Source organism: Gallus gallus, chromosome 2 (assembly GCF_016699485.2).
Source record: "Gallus gallus isolate bGalGal1 chromosome 2, bGalGal1.mat.broiler.GRCg7b, whole genome shotgun sequence".
In the NCBI taxonomy this organism is placed as follows: Eukaryota; Metazoa; Chordata; class Aves; order Galliformes; family Phasianidae; genus Gallus; species Gallus gallus.
Window position 1 is genome coordinate 111,097,780 of NC_052533.1, and position 21,762 is coordinate 111,119,541.

At 40.2% G+C, this 21,762-nt stretch overlaps 1 long non-coding RNA gene across 1 annotated transcript in view; it reads left to right on the top strand.

Moving 5' to 3' along the window:
- The window catches only part of LOC121109898, a 30,714-nt gene extending 11,936 nt beyond the window's left edge, over positions 1 to 18,778 (top strand). Inside the window, exons 2-3 of the long non-coding RNA XR_005857700.1 lie at positions 6,482 to 6,674; positions 16,387 to 18,778. This is a non-coding gene — a long non-coding RNA (uncharacterized LOC121109898). The remainder of the gene's footprint in view (positions 1 to 6,481; positions 6,675 to 16,386) is intronic.
- The last annotated feature ends 2,984 nt before the right edge of the window (positions 18,779 to 21,762 follow it).

Here is a 21,762-nt window from a genome sequence, read left to right on the forward strand (position 1 = left end):
TTTCTATCTGATGTTTCTTTTCAGGGCAGTATTTATGTACTGGAATCAGATTTCTTTCTATATGTACTTTTTCGAATGAGCTACTAAGATCTGTTTTGCTTTGTCTCTCACAGCAAAGGATTTTCTTCAACTCTCCAAGAACTCATGTAGTCTCTATTTTCCCAGTGCCTTTAGGGAATATTGAATCCAGAAGTGGACGCATCATTCCAGCACAGATCTTTATAAATATGATAATGTAAAAGAAGGAAATGAGACCTCTTTGCCATATTGCCAAATGTTAATTAACTTTTCCTTTTTAAATGCTATGTGATTATATATGCAATTTCCTTTTTAAATACTATGAAATTACTTCAGCTCATACCTGGAGAAATAGTCTCTCTATTGCTAATATAAAAAGGAACTTCAACAAAATTTTATGTGAAGCCAAATAACTGGCATTTTACTTTCCCCCCACATGCAGTTAAAAGTGCTGAACAATTTGCAGACTTCAAGTTTTCCTTAAAAAGTGATTAATCTCCTCCTTCTTCCCTGGCAGTTTCTTAAAATCAGGTGTGTCAGAATCTATTTTTTTCAGGGCAGGAGGAGCAGTTGCTCTTTCAAAATTCCCAAACTCTAGAAACGACCTGCAGCTATTCTGACTAACACTGAATAATATTTCATGAGAGTCGCATTGGTTTCTGCAGAACCACGCATGTAGCAAGGTATTGCTCAGCGTGATTGAGAATAAGAAAAATTTGTCCCCAAAGAAAATGACTCATGCTAGTCTTCCTTTGCAGATATTTGCGATATTTTAATAATGAAATAATTAGAACCAAGCCTGACTACTTCTTGAGTTTCTTTCTCCCCAGCTCCCAACAGCTCTATTTTATGCCAACCTGCAGGCACCATGATAGCTGATAGCTATCTTGTTAACAAGAGGATTTATGTTTTTCTTCCAAGTAGTTGTTATTCCACACAACTCAGATACAATTCTCAAATTAAAAGGGCTTACATAAAGTTTTGCTATTTGAATATTAAGCAAAATAATTTTATAGTATTTACTGAAAGCAGAAAGCTTATAAATACTTCATTGTACTGAAAAACACTCCTGCAGGATATAATCTTCACTGATTTGATCTGAATGTTCTCATAGCCTGCAACGTGCAGAGATCCATGTGCTTATTAACCTTCTCTTTGACTGAAAGGAATTAGTCTTGGAGAATGCATTTCACAAATCCTGTAGAGGACACGTGTTCTTTGAAAGAGAGTATCCAAAAATCACCTGAAGTTTTTTGAGCTTCCTACTTTGTGATGATTTATATATTGGAAAAATAATTATCATTTTTTTCTAATACATTCATAGAAAATAACTTGATTACCTTCCTACTTCTATAAACGTGCTGGCAGATTTTCATGACTGCAGAGCCCTTGAAGTCAGTGGGAGCTGAAGATAAGATGTTGTCATGAAATGATGGTTTACTGTCTTTAATGTGAATGCTGGTGATATTTTAATGGTAAAAAAAAAGCAGAAGCCTGACTGGAGATGGGTGCATTTTGTCATTGGTGAAGTGCAAGAATTCATGATCGTAAAACTACTTACATGTGTGATTTTTTGTTTGCTGAACAGGCTGCCTCTTCCTTTTTTTCATGGAGCCATCTTGGCTCAAACCAGCTATCAGTTCAACATCCAGAATCCCATACCGTCCAAAAGTTCCTCTTTACATCACAGCCTAGGAAAACACAAGAACAGGCCAAGCATTTGTAAGGAATACTTCCCTCAATTTTCTTATCTCAGCTATTTTCACCACAGGTACCTCATGTATTGGATTTGTTTTTGTTGAGTGCACCACTTCAGAGGATGTCTTTCACATGAGCAGGTACCCTTGGAAATCTTGTCCATTCTCAGCATCCGTGTGGTCATCTCTTGAGGAGCTGTGCAGATCTACTCTATAGGTATGAGACTAACATCCTCCTAGTGCTTTTTCAAGCTGCCTCTTCATAGTTTCATTTGTATTTTGGTATGAGAAGAGACAGTGAGCCTTCGACTCCTATATGTCTTTTCCATATCATTAAGGACTTTGTAGTTCTGTTGTATTCTCCATGAGACTTCTGTTTCTCAGATTGAAACATGCTGAATCATGAAATGGTTCTGCAGACAGAAGCTCGTCTATGACTTGATTCCACTTCCTGACCTCTAAAAGTTTTCCAGTTCTGCTATATGTATATTTTAAAGATGAAAAGTTCAGAAGTATACGTCATGTTAATAATGCTGGTGAACCATTTTCACCAGAGTGAAATTGTTTTCATACTGGCTTCAAATTGGCTTCATATAGTGAAACTGTCATCTTATTACATTTACGAGGGCATTTTCATTAGGTTTTTATTTTACTGGCCTTTAGAAAGAATAGGAATGAATACTGATAGGAACTACAATAACTGTTTTGGGGGGAAAAGGTTGTGCAAAGTCTTGCATATTTAACAATATGCAAGAAGCAACTTTTATCTACTTTCTTTTATCAGCTTTCTTCTCTGAAGTACCTGCTACAGGTATGATCAGGAGTTGAAGAGATCTTTGTTTTGAAGGGAGATAATTTTAAAGACTAACAAACACATTTTATGTATATATGAAAACACCAGTCAGCCTCATTAATATTTCTTCTGCTGTATGCAATTGTCACTATCAACTGTACTGCTTCCCAGCCACGTAAAGTTGTGTAAGATCATGTATGAGCAGTGCTCCTCTTCCATAGTGCGGTTCTTTTCTGTGGACTACAGCTATCACATACAAATTTATGCAAACTTTTTTTTTTTTTTTTTAATTAGCTCAGTGTAGAGCAGATAGTAATGTAATCAACGTTATACAGTTATATGATTTAATTTTACACTAGATTTAATTCCATGCAAGCTTTATACTAATAAGCTTTCACCTTGTTGTCCTCATTGGTAGACAAAATGAATAATTGGACATGTAATTCCAGGCTTCACCGGCTGCAAGAACAGTGCTTGCTTCCTAAGCAGCATGCTGTAGAACGTCAAACCATTACTGATTCTTCAGTATCACTGGCTGTATGATGTGCTGAACATATTTCTCAAGAGGATAAGCTGTTTGTGTCAGTTTTTTGTAGTTTTTTTTAAGTTTGCTGTATTCTTCACAACAGAATTTCTTTGTTTTATCTCATTGCTGCTGAAGCAGCTGTTCTACTTCGCTTTGGTGTCCCATCTCATGTGCTGTGGCAGTAGTCCATTTCTTTTCCTTACCATAGAAGGACAGAGATCCCAATTCAGTTCTATTCTCCTGCTTTGAGGACATGGAAACGGTCTTTATCTCATTCCAATTTCCAAATAATTTGGTGTCAAGGAAGAAGGTCCCCCAGGGACCACAGCTATCACACTTTCTAGAAGGCAAATGAAGTTATGCTTAGCTTCCTTTGTATTTTCTATGAACAAAATCTACAAAGTGATTCCAGTAAAATTCCAGAGAACTTGTCACTCCCAAGAGATGCTAGGATGAAGCAACTTTTGACTAGAAAAGATCTATATTATCTCTGTATATAACTCTGAGCAGTTGAGGTTTTGTTGGAATTCAATTAGTATTTAAACTCATAGAGTTAAAACACATGGCAAGAAAAGGTCTTTCTCCTAACTTGTGGGAGTGTTCCTCTAAGGCTCCCTGTTCTGCTATTTTCAGTGTCCTCCAGTATCACAGTAGGGATTATTTATCCAGAGTAACGTAGTGTTTGGAGGAATTTGAGAACTGTTTCACTCTTAAAAAAAATCAAGTATGGTTTAATAAAATATCTTTGCTGGATGCATCCTTCCCACCCCCCTCCCACTAAACCTTGCAATAAAAAGGTATTAATTTTTAGTTTAATTTAAATAAAACCCTGCAGAAGGCTTTTAGGATCTAATCAGTTGAGTCTTTATAAAGCAGTATGAATACTTTGTATTTTTTTTTACAGAAGAAAACTTGATTTCTATGGCATTAGGGAATGACTTTTTAGTTTATCAATTTCTACTCAACATTTCCCACTAGCTAGTGTCTGATCTGAACAGTCACTAAATGTCTCTTGGGTACCTTAACTAAATATAATGAAAAATCAGTTCACAACATTTCTTTGATCTTTTGCCTAAAACCAATGAAGAAATATTAGTAAGAATGCTGATGTCATTCCATACTGAATTATTCTTTTAATGAAAAACATAAGCACTATAGTCCTGCTTATTTTATCATTTTGTATGGCCTATGCACATAAAGCCAGAGATACTATTGCAGGAGCTGTTGACCTTAATTTAGTATAAAAACAGGATTTTTGATATTTTCATATTAGCTGTGATTAAAAAAGCATTCCAAACAATTTAGTGAATCCTTCTGCTTCAAGGATGGCATATTTGTATTGAAACCAATACAGACACATAACTTTGCTATTTTATATGGTAAAATTACATTATTTGTAGGCATTATTTAGAAGGATGTTACTTACAATGGTAAAAACTGTAACATTTCCAAGTCCATGAAACTTTGCAGACGAAAATTGCTGCTGCTTTTTTTTTCAGAGAAGTTGTAAGATACTCATCCTTGAATAGCCAAACATTGTGGAAGAAGATGAGGACAGGGGAGAAATGAAGATTAAGAGAGTGAGATAGAGTGCAGAAAGAGAAACATCTATGCTATTGGACGGAAGCTACTGGATACGTCTGGGGACTGTGAAGACAGTTCTCTGACTGAAGAGGGAACTTTTTGTTTTGATGAAGGTTTTTGTATGTTTTGGCAAAGGTTTGATGCCATCTCTAGTATGAGCAGTATACTGTGGAGCTGATGAGCTGCAGGTTTAAAGTGAGACAACTTTAATAGGAATGAGGCATTGCCGATCCTTCTATGAGATGATTCTGGTAGATAATTATTCCTCTCTTCCATCTCTCTGTATGCTACAGAAACTAGCAAGATTGCTTGGAAGAACATTTATACCCTTTTCACGTATGTGAGAAAAAGAGGACATCATTCATCAGAACTATATAGACTACCTCAGTTTATCAACTTTCCTATTTATTTTGATGGAAATGAACATAAGAATTAACTGATGGCTTACAAATGAGTTTTACCTTTCTTTATCATTTAGAAAAAATAGAAATCGAAGTAAGACCTTTTATCTCTACATTTGTGTTTTTCAAGAAAAGTTTTTGAAGTGATACCTGCATAATCAGAGCTAGAAAGCCACATGGCATCTCTGCCCATGCTCCAGGGCAGCAGGGCAGGAACTACTGACTGTACTAAGCTATCTCTGTATAAGCCAGTGCTGGCTTCTGTCTGAAGTGCAAGTGTGGAGAACCAGACGCGACCTGTGTGAAAGTCTTTACATGTGACCCTGGAGACATATAGTAAAATGCTAAATGTTTTTGGCTGATTTGGTTTTTTCTATAGGTGATGACATATTCTGTGTTTTGAATCTACTCTTTTTTTTTTGTTTGTTTGTTTGCTGCAGAAAGACCTTGTAAAACTAAAATATTTGAACGTAAACGTGAACAAGAGGGAAAAGAAAAATTGTAGAAATGAACATAAAAGGAAATGCTAAATTTTAAATTGAATGGATTTCAGATAATCATGTCACTCAGTTTCCCAGTGTTATCCCTTAATAGCCTTATTGTCTCTTTGCCTGTTTGCTTCTTATCTATTTAAAGCAGTTGTTTATCATTTGCAGCCTGATTAGTTCATCATGTATGCGTTCCCAAAAGAAAGAGAAGATGATATCCCTAGGACTGAGATAGTTTTTCTACTTTTTGTTACAATAGTTGATGAGAACTGGGTCATTAGCTTAAAACTCCCCTTTGCTAACACTGTTGATTAAAGATGGAATTGAAATGAAGCTCTTGGAACCATACCCACCCTTCTCAAAGTTTGCATGAACTCAGATTTGGACTTTGGGGGCTGAAAAAAATGCTGTTTCCAAACTAGCAAAGCATAAGATCCAGGAAGAGTTCATTTTGTTCCAAATGAATCATTGAGAGACATGGAGGGCCCTCACTGTCAGTTGTTCAACAAGTTTAGTATGTGGGGTATTCTGTACCCCCATAAGCCTGGAGTTAGGCACAATAAAGAGGCCTAAACCCATAGAATCACAGAAGCATAGAATGGCTTGGGTTGGAAGGGATGTTAAAGATCATCCAGTTTCAAACTCCTGCTTTGGTCAGGGCTGTCCCCAGAAGCTCAGGCTGCCCAGGGCCCCATCCAACCTGGCTTTCAGTGCTTCCAGAGATGGGGCACCCACAACTTCTCTGGGCAGCCTGTGCCAGTGCCTTATCACTCTCTGTGTGAAAAAATCCTTCCTCCTAACATCTGACCTAAATCTCCCCTCTTTTAGTTTAAACTTCCTTACCCTATCACTATCAGACTGTGTAAAATGTCAGTCCCCCTTCTAAGTTCCCCTCAAGTAATGGAAGGCCACAGTGGGGTCTCTCCAGAGACTTCTGGCTGAAGAAGCTCAACTCCCTCAACCTTTCTTCATAGGAGAAGTGCTCCAGCCCTCTGATCATCTTCATGGCTTCCTCTGGACCTGCTCCAACAGCTCCATGTCTTCCTTGTGTGTATAGTTTGAAGACGCTGAAGAACATGAAGCCTGGCACAAATGACCCCAAGAAACTTCAGCTGTGTGCAGCTACAAACGTGGTGGTCTGCACTCATGGTCCTGGTCAAACAGGTGGTAAGTGCATTCATGTGTGCTCCAAGAATGAGGATTTGAGATTTAAACTGATACTTTTGGGGATGGTGAAGTAAAAAGGACAATATTTGCATGGGAGTAAGTATTCCCATATCAGCCTGTTTTTAGACACAATTGGGCTCTCAACTGGCTGCAGAGCGGCATATTGATGTTAATCCACATGTCTGACCTGAAGCTCTGTTCCAGCCTTGTGCATGCAGCTGCTCCCAGCAAGGCCAGCAGTGAATTCATACCGGGCTGCTTGGTCCTCCTGGATCTCAGCGTGCTGCTAGCCTCAGACATCAACGTGCTTTACTAAATAAACTCAGGTGGCGAACAGCTGTGAGGTGGTAACCCATGTGTGAGGCATCTACCTTATTCAGGGAAGAACAATTATCATGTACCCACTCCACAAAAATCTGCCTTTGCCATGACACTCTTGCCTGTGTTTCTGTGGTATGGTGTGTGGGAACATTTTAAGGAATTCAGCTTATTGTATTATTATAAATTAAACTGAGAGATATTATTGAAGTATGAATAAAATCCAATAAAAAAGCCACTGCAGCACCTCCTCTCCCTCCAGGTACTCTGATATGAAATTGAATATTGTTTAGTTATGCTCTTTTTCATCCTTAGTTTTCAGATTGATCTGTAATGGCAATTTCTTGTGCAGTGCCTGCAGGGTGCTGGCTGAAGGGCAGTTGGGTGGGTTCAGACAGCTTGGGACTGTATAGGGTTCGTGATCTCAGTCAGATTACAATGTATTGGCTGAAGAATGTATCCCAGCAGGCCATCTGACAGGGACCGGCAATGCAGAGGCCTGAGGTGCTGCAGGCAGTAGCTCAGTGTTTGGAATAAATGAGAGCTGATGGCACTTCCACTTGCATGCTGGGCTGCGAGGGAGGTGTTAGGGGGTATGTGCTGCTGGTGGGTCGGTAGCCTGGGGCAGTTGGGGAGGAGGGGATGAAAACTGCTGCTGCTGTCCCACCATGGGCTCAGACAGGAGTAGGGAGCAGATGGTGCTGCCTTGTGTGTATGGCCAAATAAATATGGCAACCGAGGCTCTGATTTTGCAGGAACACCCTGCTGTCTTGATGAGGCCTTGCTGCAGCCGTGAGCTGGGGCCTGGTGCTCACACAGCTCTGCCCAGAGAGGCACATGGCTGAGAGGTTCCTCCCTGCGCATCTGCAATTGTGTAACATCCCTCTTGCAGCTAAAGCATTTGTTTGCATGGAAAATCAATGTTATGCCCATTGTTTTCTCCTCTGCTTTTCACCCATCTTTTAATGTGATTTAACAGCTGGAGATGAGGAGGAGGCAGCGCCATGAGAGCAGCCAGCTCTCTGCAGACAGGCACAGAGTGCTCAAGGGACTGCCACTGGCCCACGGATGACAGATGGGGGCTTATGGTCTATAACTTAACAGATGGATCACAGCTCTGCTTTTGACTTGCATGGAGAGAATCGAATGATTATGGTGGGGCTAAATAAAGGCAGCTAATCAGAAAGGTCTGTGATTCAGTGTAGTGAGTCGGGAGGATGCAATATGAAGGGACAAAAACCTTGTGGTAGTGACTAATGTGTAAGAACAATGGAAAGAAAGATGAATTATTGCCCTGATTCACATTCTGTAAATTTCCTTTTCTTCAAATAAGCATCTTTTTTTGGTCTGCAGCTCACAAGCACATTTTTCTGTGAAAAAGCAGGATTTTATTTCAGAAAGCAGCGAGACAATAAGAAAAAGACATATTACATTTCAATGTGACTTGCTGTATATATATATTTATATATGTATATAACTCCATCCAAAACTATTTTACGTGCCAGTTTTACCTGCTGCCACTAAACTGACAAAATTAGCGAGACTTTTTGTGATCTCTGTCAATTCCTAACCCTTTGCATCATAGTGAGACACGGCAGATTTATGTACCTGTCATTGCTCATAGGGTGCTGCTGCTTTCTTTTTTTCTTTTTTTTTTGCACTACTGTTATCTTTATTGCTATGAAACACAGCAGTAGAACATGTGAAATATGTTAAATACTTCAGTAGCTTTCAAGATCTTTATTACAACACTACGCAAAACAAAATGGGATTTGAATTTGTTCAATTTCAACTCCATTTAATAGAAGGATAGAAACCTTTCAGAAGGTAGAATTAAGAAAATAGGTACCCATTAGTTTCACTTCTTACCAAACTGCTTGTTTTTAGAAGCTTTCCCAGTGTTAGCCCTTCAAAGCTTGATTAGTTCTGAAGTTGTTACGAGAATTCCTTTCAGCATCCAAAAGGGAAAAACTGCGACTCCTGACATCTACCAAATTACAATGAAAAAGAATGGGTGCCACATTCATGTCAGTACTGAAAAAAATCATTAGGATCAAGGCTGGAATGAACTCCAAAAGTTATTTGTTAAAATGAGTCACCAAGGAAGTTGGACATGAGCATGCTGACTGCTGCCACTGCAGTCACTGGTGTGACAACCACAGGGAACATGTCTCCATGAGAGCACTTTCAGAGGAGAATACAATGAGGAGCATCAAACCTAGATGCAATACTACAGACCCACATAAATGACAAGTTCACAGAGTCACAGAATTGCAGAGGTTGGAAGGGACCTCAAATGATCATTGAATCAAACCCCCCATTCATCCTCCTCTGCTCATTTCTGTGAATTAAGCATTGCATATTCTTATTCAACAAGTGTGTCTTATTTTATGGGGTGATCATTAACAGGGAGAAAACAAAGTCTTGGGCAGACATGAATGTATGGAGAGTAACTGCTAAAAATACCTGTTCATTTAAGAGATGGCAAGAGAAATGAATAGCACCTGAATGGCAGTAGGCCTAGAACTGACCTACAATTTGGTGTGAAGGAGGAAAACCATATGCAGACATCTCTCAACTAAGCCTAACGGACTGGTAATACTTTCTGTATTTCAATTTTAGATCCTTCTTGAACAATTCAGAGAACAGTCTGGATATTACTGGCCTTGTGTTGCGAGAGAAGAGTGGTCAGAAATACTTGATTTCAAAGCATCTCCTTCTCAGAGAGATTTTTAACAAGTCACAGAAGTCGTTATGTTCAGGAGCTTTGATTTTTAATTTTTTCCCCGATCCACAGCAGGATGTATTTTATTTTGGGGCAGGAGTCAGGAGTCTCTTAGAAAGGCATACATCTTCTCATGCTGCCTGTGTATGCGAAGAGTGAGGTTGCTCCTTACTGGCTGGCCACAGCAGGAGTCCTGTTGGACCTTACCGTGGCACATTTGCTCTCATGCTGGTAGTCTCCATTCAAAACACAACAGTGCATATTGAGAATAAACAATTGCAGCAAAGTGCAGACTGAAAGAGATCTCTGGACATCATCTAATTCAGTCTCCTGCTCAGAAGTGTATCAGGTTGCTCAGGACCTTGTCCAGTCAAGTTATGAAGCTCTCCCATATGGCAGTACCATGACCTCTGTGGGCAGCCTACTTCCATTGTGCTGAAGGATTTTTTTCTTAATCATTCATATTCATTTCCTGATCTTGCTGGTCTATATTCTTATAGTGATCAATTTTCACTGGGAAATTGTGCAAGTGTTTGAACAAGAGATCTCTATAGTCAAAAGAATACTACCAATTCTTCAAGGTATAGGTACCATTTAGAAACTGCATCTAGGACATCTACTGTTCTTTGTGTTCTGGACACAGTTAGAAACTAGTACTAATTCCTGCAGGGTTTGTGTGACTGTACCCCAAAGGAGCCTGCTTTTAGCATAACTCCCACACACACCAGCTTTGATATCTAGGGATGACATTAGGGCACATTGCATGGGGATTTGAGTAGTCTTGAGAGAGCCTCAGAAGTTAGCACATGTACAGTTAGGGGGGAACAAGGCAATCCATGGTGATGGACCATCACAGAGTCTAAAGTAGCACTTCTATTTAGGACAAAGGTGGGAGATCCTCCAGTCAAAGCCATGCATACTCCAGTCAAAGCCAAGAGTCACTGCAGAGAAAAAGGAGCTGTGGTTGTTTTTCATTCAAATTTAAACTGAAAAAAAATAGGAAGGAAAATAAATTCATTGTAAATTTTATCCCAGAGATTTAATAAAAGACAGGAAGTAGCTTTATAAAGAGGGGGGAAGCATAGTGATTGCTCCCGTGAGAAAGCTGAAATTATTAAATAGACAAATGCAGAATACAGAACATACCTGGATGTACATGGATGGTCTATAGGGCAGAGGACCTGCATTATGTTGACATGTAAAAAAAAAGGTACAGATGGCTGACATCCTACAGTGGAGGTTTGCCCTGTGCTAGTGTGGGCAGAAGGAAATATGACAATTGGACTATGGTGGCAACAAAAGGAAAGAAACAAGGGACAACCATGTCAGCTGACAAGGCCTTCCACTTTTTTTCCTGTGGTTCTGGGGCTTATGAACCTTTCCATATTATTGGCTTTCTGTTAATATGGAAAAATATACCATGGCTTGCACTCTCAGTTGTATAACATCTTTGTGGCACGATTGCTGTTGTTTACTGACAAATACTGTCAGGAATGTCTCTCTTGTATATTTTTTAATTCATTCATGCAGTTTGGCAGCTGGAGAAAAAGAAGGTCAGCCAGATCCCCACAGAATATGGGTGAATGCTTCTTAGATTGCAGTGCGAAAACAATTACATGTTTAATACACACTTGTGTAATCGAAAGGTCTACTTTGTTTGGGGATGTGGACGCTGGCAGTTAGAACCAGTTTTTCCCTGCGGGTTTGTGGGTATGTGGTATTATCTAACACTGGATTGTACACTTTCCCACTGCAGTGTACGAAAAGCTTCAGAGTGAATGCCCTGTAAAACAACATCCGGGCCCACCGTGACCTGACATTTTCTTGAAGTTCAGTAACAGTATTGCCATTTTCATGTTGGGCTCATCAGTTTCTCTTTCTAATAACTCTCTGGAAAGGTGACATGCAGTTTGTATTTCATACTGAAATTAAATCATCCCATTTCTATATCAGTCATGATTTTTTGTTTTGATCTGTATTAAATCTTCAGTAAAATATATTATTAATTATTCATCCCCCGAGAGATGTGATAATTGTTTACTGAGATGCATTCAGATTTTTTAATATCTCAGCACTTTAAGGTCTACTGAAACTTAATATAAATCCTTTTTTCTCCCATTGCAGAAATGTATTAGTACACACTTTTTTTTGTAGAAGAATGAAAGAAGTAACCTGCCTTATGCAAAGTGCTGTGAAATACCTATGGTATTGTGAAACAAATATATAAGCATAGAAAAATAAGTATTTCAATTCGATTCAAACCTTTCCACATTTCTTCAGTCATGCATGTAACACTGCCAAACAGGCCCTGAAGTGAATGTTGGACGTGGCTTCCCAAACCCACTGCCTTACTGGGAGCAGATGCTGTGCTTCTCATCCTGGTGATCTGCCTCCTGCTCAGTTCATTCCTTGGGTTACTCAGCAGTGCTGCACCGTGGAACAGAGAGTGCAGAGACTGAAGTCTGGGGAGATCTACTGACCATTTTGTGATGGAGAGCGCTCCTTGTGCTTGGCACATCACATCCCATGTTAGTTCACTGCCGCAGGTAATAATGAGTCTAACTTGTATTCCCTCGTGGATGAACTGCTTTGTTCATGTGCTCAACCATCAGACTAATACTAGGCAGCACAAACTTCTCTTCAGTGTGCGTATTTCCTGGTCTGAGTGTCCTCACAGCCCCCTTTGCAAAGCTGATTAAAATCACTGTCTGATTTTAACTGATTAAAATCAGTTGTCATCAGGTTGTAACTGAGGTTGCAGTCTAGTCCAGCCTGCAGTTCCTCCAGGCCATTACTGCACAGTTCAGCTCTTGACCACACACACTATGCAGCTTCTTTTCTACATGCACCTCTAGAAGGTGGCCGCTGTACTCCACAGTGCTGATACCACATAAACACCAGACTTATCTTCAAAGCATCGCTAAGTTTTTCCAGGCATACTTGAAGCAGACATATATATATATTTTTTAATAATTTTCTTTAAAAACTGAAATAAAATGCTGCTGAGGTGTCTTCAGGGCCCAGCACTGATTGGGAAGGTAATGGAGTTCCAGCCTCCCACACAAGCCCTGCTCCTGTGCCGGTCTGCTGATTTCTTCTCACCCCAGCGAGACCAGAACTGCCTCGTCGCTTTTCCCATCATTGTAGGCACCCCAGTGGGTGCCCACATTTTGCACCGTGACAGGGGATAAGTCCACTGGGGAAAGGGCAAGCAAATGTCTGTGTGCTTAATCTCATCTCCTTCCCTCTGTAGAAGTGCCTCTGGATCTTTTTACCAATAACGATCCAGCACAAAACAGAATTTTCTTGAGGGAGTGGATAAAATACCCACACAAATCTGAACTACTTGTAGGATGGGTTCAGTGATGAAGGAGTTCCCAGCTGCTGCTGTTCTATGATCTTTGTTTCCAACAGTGTTTTAATCCTTCTTATAAAGCTCATCTGAATGAAACTGCACTTTTGGTTCTGTTATTTGAAGATGCACAGAGATGAGAGGCTCTGCTAACAGCACTGGTACCATGCAGCTTTTATGTTGCAGCTTTTCAAGATCTGCATAAACTGCTAGGAATCACTTTAACACAGCATAGTCCAAATATGTGAAATGAAAGAAGAGAACTGAGAAGTGACCTGCACAAAGAGATTGGCTGCCTGTTTACCACATACAGCAGCCAGACAAGACCAGAGCAGCAGTGCTTTTGTCCAGATGCGCTTGAAAATGCTCCAATTTGCTCAGATTCTTTTATTTCAGCTCTTATATGTTAAAAAAGGAGGACACACAAGGGAACACAAGTATTGGGTAAATTCTGCCAGCAAGATAGATAATTACAGGACGTAAGAGCTAAGGGAGGTTGGTGTGAAGCACCACATGAATGACAGCACTACATTTGTGTCTATTCACTTCTTGCATATCTTTGTACTGCAGGTCATGTTCTATTACACACAAGGTGTGTACTGCAGGTCATGGTCTATTACACACAAGGTAAATGGGTTGCAACCAGAAAGATATATCTGAAGCATTGCTTGTCTGCAGTAAAATGACTCAAAGGTAGCTTCAGTTTGCAGAGAAGCCCCTAAATCTTGTGGCCACTTTTTTCTTTTGAGAGTGCTGGCTGATGGGTTCATCTGGGCAATTGCATCCCAGAACATGTATTACAAGTAAGTAGGAGAGGGAGGATTGGTGGGCTAGAAAATCATTTCTAAAGATGTAAGTGAAAATTATTTGAATCAGCCCTGAACTTGTTTCCCCTAATTATTCATTGAGTAGAAGTCTAAAGAGTTGTGACCTACTAACAGGAAAATATAAGTGCAGGGCTGTATTTTCAGGAACCTCTGGTTGTCTTCCTGTTGACCATAGTAAATTTTTTGCTTTGTGAGCCTTTTATCTTTCACACATTCCCATTTTTACCTCTCATATGAGAGACTATACAAGTAAGTCAGAGCACTAAGGATTCCTACACTCTTTACTCTTTTTCTTTCACTCTACAGTTGATCACTCACAAGCGCAGCTGCTGTTGCAGAGTGCTCACTGCATTTCCAGGTTGAGCCGTGGACAGTGCAGGTCAAAAGCTCTGTGTTTTGTTGTGCAGACCTCAGTTTTTAGCTGGAGATTTTTCCACTATCTCCTTCATTTCTGTTATGTTCTGCCCCTGCTGCATAGTTTGCATATATTTACATACAATGCTTCCTTTTACAAAAGCTTATATAAATGCATATTCAACGTTTCCTGAACTCATTCCATGTATTAAGACTTCTATTTTGTACTCTTTATAGTACCCAGCATCACTACAATATTCCTCCTCTGTTAGTGTTCTTCAGCAGGTGTGGTCCAGTTCTGCTCCACAGCAATATTGCTAACCTTTGCAATTTTATCAGCAATCTCACAGCATTGTTCAGTAAAGTTCTGGTCTGTGCTTACATGTAAAGATGAGACTTCCAGCTTACTTGCTACAAAAAGAAGTGTATTGTTCAAGCTGTCTTAGTGACAAAGAGTTTGAAAAGTTAACATCAGAACATCCTCAAAGAGAGAAAAATAGAAAGTATTTCAGTTCTACTCATCTTGCCTTGGTTTCCTAAGTGAAGGAAGCATAAGTGATCATTTACTAACAGGGTCTGTTGTGACGAGACAAGGGGAAATTGTTTCGAACTGAGGGAGGGTACATTTAGATTGGACATAAGGAAAGATTTTGTTATGGTAAGGGTGGTGAGGCACTTGGAGACGTTGCAGTTCAGGCTGGAGGGGGCTCTGAGCAACATGATCCAGCTGTAGGTGTCCCTGTTCATTGCAGCGGAGTTGGACCGGATGACTTTAAAGGTCCTTTCCAACTCAGATGATTCTATGATTCTGTGATTAGAAGAAGAGCTGACAGAACACCCCACAATGGGGGGTTTACTTCACAACTGGTGTATTTAAAATTTTCTGTAGCCTCATTATGTCTCACCTCTTCCAGGGGAGGATGCATCAGCCACAGCCTCAACTACCCAGATGTGCTATGGCTGCATGACATTGCGCAGCATTCTGCAGCATCCATGCCAGCGTTACTGCTGTGGAGGGAGTGGGATCACCAGTCTGTGTAACATACCCTTTCTTATCAGTTTCCATCCTTTGCCAACCCATACAAATGGTCTCAGGCAGGGAGAGCTGACAGACTGAACAAATACAGGGATATCACAGCAGTTTAAATCCCTGGATTTGGTGCCCAGTAGCTTTAATAATGGATATTGACATTAGACATGTGAGGGGGTGTATCAAACTGCCAGAAGCCTGGTAGTTTGCTCTTTTTCACCCTGAAGCTCTTTCTGATAAAACATAAAAAATTCTCTTACATTTACTGTCACATTAAGATTGATTTTACTCCATATTTTTAAAGCCATCCTTTATGATTATGATTAAAATAAAATGCATTGCCCCAGTGATTCTTCACCTTTTTCAAGCATACGTTCAGTGCCTGTTTTTAAATCCCTCTTTGAATTTGAGCTGGATTTCATGCCTTGTGCATGTAACTCACTCCTTTACGCTTAGCACGAGTACAAATATGAAGAGGGCCCGCAAGCTGGCATTTTATTGTGAGTAGCCTCAAAGTTTCTTTGTTAGGGAGAGCCCACACACGCTTCAGTTTGCCTTGAGAATCGCTAGAAATTATTGTTTATTGCTGTGATAATTATTAGTTGGTGAATTTTATCTCCTCCTGTAAGCTTCTCTAAGCAAGTGAAGATACATCCTCTCGATCTAATGATAACTGCTATTTTATAGATCTTTGTTTGCTGTTTCGGTTTTGGATAATGTTCACGCACATACAGTCACACGACATTTGCGTAATGTCAGTACTTCATAACTCACTGTGCTTCCATTTCAAATTTCACAATGTAAGAACGCCACAGAGTCAGCTCTCCCGAGCTTTACAGAATTAATTGGCTGCATCCTAATCTGAATCTGTTTCAGTGTGTCTGCTTCAGCCTTTTGCAGCTATGAGCACTCTGATGAGAGAAAGGCTGTGCTGGTAAGTATCCCTCACCTCTGCTTGTAATTGTTTCTATGGAGCATGCATAGAGAAACTGCTGCCACAGACAGATGTACCAATAACAGAGGAGGGACCTGGAGGGATGCGGCTCTGCTTTGCTACAGCCCAGTGGTCCTCCATCCATATCACAGCTCTCCCTCCTTTCCTACAGGTTCAGCTCAGCTGGATCCAGTTTGCTGCTCTCCAAGGGGACCAAGGACAGCACCCTGCCCACTTGGACACCTAGACCTTCTGGCTTGGCTGCACATCAGCACTTCTAATTGAAAGAGCCGGGGGTGCTTTTACTACTGTTTTGTTATTATAAGAAAGGAAGGTTGTGAGATTGCCTTAGGTATTGAATGAGATGTAATTTTCCTATATTGTTTTTTTCTAGACTGTTTTCTTAACCTAACCCAGGGTCTCTTTCACTCTCTGTGTTGCTCAGCTACATGCACGCTGCTGAATGACTCTGTCCACCATGCTTCTTCTTCAGAGAGGCCCAGTTTACTTCTGTCCCCCAGCTCAGAAGTGATTAGGAAAGCCTTTTTACACAACATGTCTTTGCCATAGCCCTGTGCAGTGTTCTGTTAGTGCAGGTATGGGAAAACTTAAGCCTGTAACAGCAATTAATTTAATTTATATGTGAACACATTAATGGGATTAGGAATTCAGGCTTAGGCGTAGTAAATTGTTAAGCCTCCTAAACTACAACAATATCAAGCATTTAATAGTGCTGAGGCTGTACCATTCCCTCCCCTGCAATGAAATCCTCCATTTTCTATTGCTATTTTGCATCTATTTTGCATCTATTTATTGACGTCAAGTATGACGCCAATAACCCAGGTTGATGGCAGGAAGGAGACTGGCAGTCACACGGACATATTCTTGTCATGTAATGTGAGCACATCCACTTCTGAGACAGATGCCAGTGGTGGCCTCTTACCTCCCACATCTGGAGGAATCTCCTCCTGAAAATCTGTAGTTAGAGAATTATTATGAGACCTTCAGGGTGACTTATAGATCAGACTTGGCTTTTATGGTACCCTTGTAATTGCATGGGGAAAGAAAGACTGTGGTGTGGAGCAGGTGGGGGGCCTCTCCATCTCTGCTCTGCCTGGGGTTCCACATGCTCTGAGCACCTGTCTAACATTTGATTAGCAATTTTAGGAAAAAGACTTTTATTTCTAGAAATCAAGACCATGCAAACATTATCCCTAGATGAATGAAAACCAGATGTCAAGTCATTGTCCATTTTTATTCTGGATTTCTGCATAGTTACAGCTGGCACCAGCTGGTGACCGGGGACAGGTGGGCAGACAGGCAGAAGACAACTGCCTGACTGGCTGGGACTGTTCCACCTGGCAGTTCCTGATGCAACTAGCAGCTGCTGGACACTTGATACTTCTGTCCCGTGTTTAGGAACAAAGCAATGGCTGTATCTGTCTGTTTTGAAACACAAAGCTTGAAATCCTGGTCTAAGAGAATAAACGGCACAACTGTTGACAACTGTTGCTCTTTCCATGACTTTTATCTCAGATAGGAAATGTATCTCAAAGGACATCAATAAAAAGAGGCTCCTAAGGGAGAATAGAGCTCTTGAAAGCTGTCTATTTAAATGAAGTCTTGATGTCACTGAAGATTTGTGTGGAAGAAAGGCTTGTGGAAAAGTTTTGAAAGTGTTAACGTTCTCAATATAGTCATTTTTGGAATAAAACATTTCATTTTTTGACTTTGAAATAATAGATTGAGTCAATTTAAATATATCCTATAAAAATTCATAAGTCAAAATAAAAAGAAAATTGAAGGAAAATATTTCCATTGATCAGAAATTTGTATTTGCCTCTAAAATTTTCCTGTGGAAAAATTTTTGGCTTTGAATATAACTTTGACTTGGAAATTTCTAAATCTTCATGACAGAAGTCTTCTCCAAAGCATCTATACCATTAAGCTGCACATTTTCAGAAATACTTACAAAGGCAGCACAGACCTAAGAAGTTGCAGCTTTGCGCGCAGTCAAAAAGCCAGAATGTATTTACAGTGGGCAATTAGGTGTCAGATAAAGTACTCTGCCATGTAGCTCTCCTACAAAGCTTGACTGACTGGCAAATTACTTGTTCTACCATGTTAATACATTTAAATGATGACTGTTTAAATAGATAATGTTTATATTTTTAAAACTGAATTACATGGCATGAACTGATCAAAAACGTTTATCTACAATTTCCTTCTACGCATTTAATTATTATTATTATTTTATTATTGTAAATTATATACTGGGCATGGTTCCTAGGAATAATTGACTTTCGTAGGAAACAAAATCAGAGGACACATGAGCAATACAGACTGTGCAATCATTATATAGTAGGTAGCAGGAGGAAGGATTTGCATGTACCATACACTCATTCCAAATTCACTTATTTGCTACTTTGATCATTAATATTTTAGGAGAAATTTCTTCTCTAAAAGAGTGGTCAGATGCTGGAATGGGCTGCCCAGGGAGGTGGTGGAGTCACCATCCCTGGACCTGCAGATGTACTAAGGGACATGCTTTAGTGGGGAAATAATGGTGGTAGGTGGATGGTTGGACTGGATGATCTTGGAGGTCTTCTCCAACCTTGGTGATTCTATGATTTATTCATGTATTTATTTATTGTAAGACATCCACACATTTCAGATGTTTTCTTAGCCAGTTTATATAGTGTCAGGTAAACACTCCAGTAATGATTTTAGTATCAAGTCGGATCCAAAGGATAGTATTTAGTATTGCACGTAATCAATCTTTAAGTATGCCACATATATAGCAAGTGTCCATATTTTTGTGATTGTAATCTGTATTGCTCTGTGATTTCACTAGCATCATGATTCCTTTGAATGTATTTATGACACCGTTCTCTGTGTCATGAGTATTTGTATTAGTGTAACATAATAAAGTCCTAGTAAGAATCTTCATAGCTGTGGGTCTGAACTTGCTACAAATATTAAGCAGGTATTTGTTGTTTCACAGAATGAATTCCATGAACATTCTAATGAGTAAACTTTTTTTAGCATACTCAAGATTATTGAAAAATAGAGTTGTTAATGAAAGTGATGATTATTAAATGAAAACGATAGGCTTATTAGTGCATGATAAACAAATTTAGACAGTGCTTTGGAGTATATACAGTCTAAGTTTGATCATAGAAACACACTTCTATTTGAAAATAAAATATATCCAAAGTCACAAAACAGTCTTCCACAATAGGAAATACAGTGATATTGTAAAATTAATATGATTTCTAGGTGGGTTTCCTGAAAGGAGATGGACTTTGTCCCCATCTGCAATTTTTTTATAAACTTAGTGTAGAGGACACATTAAGATGTAGAATTTGCATTCGCTATACGCTAGGTAGTAAGGAAATATCAACACTTTTAAACCTCCTTTTTTTTTTTCCCAGAGTGCAGTGATACAATTTACTTTTATTGTTTAGCAAAGCTCAGAGACCACGCACAGATGGATGGCTTTAATACCCATCTAGCACTGACATTTACAGAAGTGCCACATTTGAGACAAATAATTGGACAATCGGTTTTGCACTGTTAGCCCCAACTTCCCTAAAGACAGGCTACTGAAGAAATACATACGTTTTTCTTCCGAGGATAAAGAGGGCTGAAAGTCTATTAATGAATCACGTAAGAAAAGGGATTTTCAAGTGTTTTGACTTGTAATAATGTCTTCCCTGCTGAGAAGATAGTAATCTGTTGGCTCCATTTTTCTCCTTTGAATATTAGTTTGATGATCTCCCATTATTGTTCCTGTTTGTAGCTCGAGAGAAAACAAATTCTTTGACCTTACTATTATGAGAAAAAAAACTTTTCCTTTGCAGTCATAAAACAAATAGACAAACATTTTTAGAGACCAACCTTCCACCTCTGCCCAGAGGAGCAACCACAGGGAACTTCAAGTCCATGCTCTGTACAAGACCTTCTGTTGGGCTGTACTCAGTGGCCTTTTTTCCCTTGAAAAAGGATGACCCTGAATAAGAACTGAGGCTGCAGTCTTGTGCTAGTGGATGCGTCACTGATTCTTCACTACCAATTTAATCACAAAGCTATATTAAAGTTATCATGAGCGTACATGCTTCAGTCTTTATTTTAATTTCATATATAGACCTCCCTTTTGCTATTCTAGTTTGGTAACAACAGTAGCTGCTCGCAGGACATGCCTTCAGCTCTGTTACCAGCTTTGATGCCTTCCTCTGGCTGCACTTAAGCATGAGTGTCCAGCCTTTGTCATGCCTGGGCTGCACTGAACAAAGAGGAATTGTTTGGGCCACATATAAGTAGGCTGCACCAAAAGTAATGCCTCCTATGTATTTCCCTGGAAACAACAAGAGATACAAATAGCACAATAAGGCTATTTGACAGAGCAAATTCTCAGCTACAAAACACTGTTTTTCAACATATCCACCACCATTACCTACGCACTTTCACCAGTGATGAACAAGAGCCTGCCATACTTTGTAAGAATTTGCACCAGCAGAGGTGACCCGCTATCACTGTCGCCCCTGCTGTAATGCACCACCCACTGCCTCACTGTGCTCACATCCACTGTTTGGTCTCTATAAATGTTCAGCAAGCATCAATAAATGTCAATGGGAGCAATTTTTTTCTGCAGGGAGTAATTCAGTGTCACATCTTTGCTTCATATCCACTTCCATGTTAGATACCATTTTGCTGGACTGCCCCTCTGCTGCCATCTGTCACATGGCACGAAATTTAATGGGATATTGGTGGGAAAGTGCAACCTCTGCTGCCATACCACCAGCATCTCCCATTTTCAGCACTGTCAGTGTCAATTGCACACCAATGTTCAGCTGCTGTGATCGATGGGTGCATGCCCAGGGCCATGACGGGCCACTCGATGGGGCAGAGCTGCTGCCATGATGGTGTGGGGCAGGGGATGGCCACAGGATGGGCTGGGCCAGGCCACGCGCAGCCTATGGGCCACGAGTGAGACGTGCCTACACTTAGGGATCTTGTTTCAAAATCTGGGTTTGTATCTCCAGGTCTTTATGTTTGGAGTGCTTGAATCTTTGCTTCAACAAGACCAAGTGAAAGGTGTGACACCCGGGTCAGGGTAATCCCAAATATGTCTACAGACTTGGAGAAGAACTGACTGAGAGCATCCCTGCAGGGAAGGTGACGAAAAGCTTGACATGAATCAACAGTATGTGCTTGCACATGGTCTAATAGTTATAGGACAAGGGGAAGTGGTTTTAAACTAAAAGAGGGGAGATTTAGGATGGATGCTATGAGGGAATTCTTTACTCACAGGGTGGCGAGGCACAGGGACAAGCTGCCCAGAGAAGCTGTGGATGCTCCATCCCTAGAGGTGTTCAAGGCCAAGTTGGATGGGGACCTGGGCAGCCTGAGCTGGTGGAGGGCAGCTGTGCCCATGGATGGGAGTGGGAACTGGATGGGCTTTAAAAGTCCCTCCAACCCAAGCCATTCTGTGTTTCTATGATTCTTTGGTTCTATGATTCTTGTGACACGGCTCCATGACCTAGTG